The sequence below is a fragment of the Capsicum annuum genome, unplaced genomic scaffold, assembly GCF_002878395.1.
Source record: "Capsicum annuum cultivar UCD-10X-F1 unplaced genomic scaffold, UCD10Xv1.1 ctg80248, whole genome shotgun sequence".
Taxonomy (NCBI): Eukaryota; Viridiplantae; Streptophyta; class Magnoliopsida; order Solanales; family Solanaceae; genus Capsicum; species Capsicum annuum.
In genome coordinates this window covers 211-1,436 of record NW_025890889.1, presented here as the reverse complement: position 1 = coordinate 1,436, position 1,226 = coordinate 211, and the positions used below count along the sequence as shown (strand labels likewise).

The 1,226-nt window shown below is 31.2% G+C and overlaps 1 non-coding gene across 1 annotated transcript; it reads left to right on the top strand.

Moving 5' to 3' along the window:
• The first annotated feature begins 484 nt into the window (after window positions 1-484).
• On the top strand, window positions 485-570 carry LOC124895154. Its single transcript, XR_007051538.1, has one exon. It is a non-coding gene; the product is annotated as a small nucleolar RNA Z196/R39/R59 family (small nucleolar RNA).
• Window positions 571-1,226: the final 656 nt, after the last annotated feature.

Genomic DNA, 1,226 nt, shown 5'->3' with positions numbered 1-1,226 from the left:
TTTTTTTTAGGATGTGTTCGATATGAAGGAGGAAAAAGATAAGAGATCAACCAAATGACAAAGATAACATAGATGACTTATGGACAAGAGGGAATATTTGAATTGCTTTTGTGTCCTTTGAATTGGGAAAAAATTGTTCAATTTAGTGTGGGAGATACACAGGGAGAGAGAGATTCATCGATAAGAGGGAATATTTGAATTGCCATGTCCTTCAAGATACACAAAGGATGTTTCAAACTCTTGCACTTTCTTGAACTCTGAAATACAATACAAGAAAAAATGTGAAAGATCAAGAGAATTTTGTATGTTGTTTTTGAATATTTAGAGGCCGTTTGGCCATAAAAATATTCCCTTTTTCCCATTTTTTTTCTCCACTTTATTAAAGTTGTGGTATTTGGCTATGAAAATTTCAAAAATTATTCCAGAATTATTTTCTGAAAAGTGGAAACAAATTTTTGTTGTTTTCACTATTTTTCAACTCTGATGCAATTAATGACGATTTTTTTCCATAATTGGTGATTAAACAGTGATTAATACAAAAATACCACCATCTTTCGGCTGAGATTTGCATCTAAGACATTTTTGCATTATTTTTCTTCAATTTAGTTTCAACTCTACCTTTCTTTAATTTTTGCATTATCTTTCTTTAATTTTTACATTTCGTTAATGCAAACTTGATTCGAGTAATGAAAGTGTCTATATGTAAGAATCACATTTGATTGTATATCAGTAGGTAAATTAATAGTTGGGTGATTTTAATAGTTTTTAAAAATTGAGAACACAAAATCATACTTAAAAGAATTTTCAAAAGTCTAATACTACTTGCATATTGTTGTCTTCTTAACTTGGTTCACAATTTTATCAAATGAGAGATCCTTTTTCCTCAATAAATGATGAATATTTCAACTGTACAATGTTTCTCTAGATTACTTTTCATGTGTTGTAACAACAAAGTCTCTGAAACAGCAAGTATCAGAGGGATAAAAGAAATAAAAAACTATATCCCTACAGGTAAGTAAATAGCTAAATAAGCAAACTGATTGCAACATACAACAAATCTTACAAAAAGAGGAGAAAAAAGGTATATTGTGGTGACACTTCACTGCTTACCACCGGAGTGAAGAGAACCCGAGCAGGATACAAGGACGACGAGCAAAACTTGGTTATATACATCTTGTTTGCGTCACAGGTCTACTTCGTGAAGGTCATCACTGAAACCGCCACCA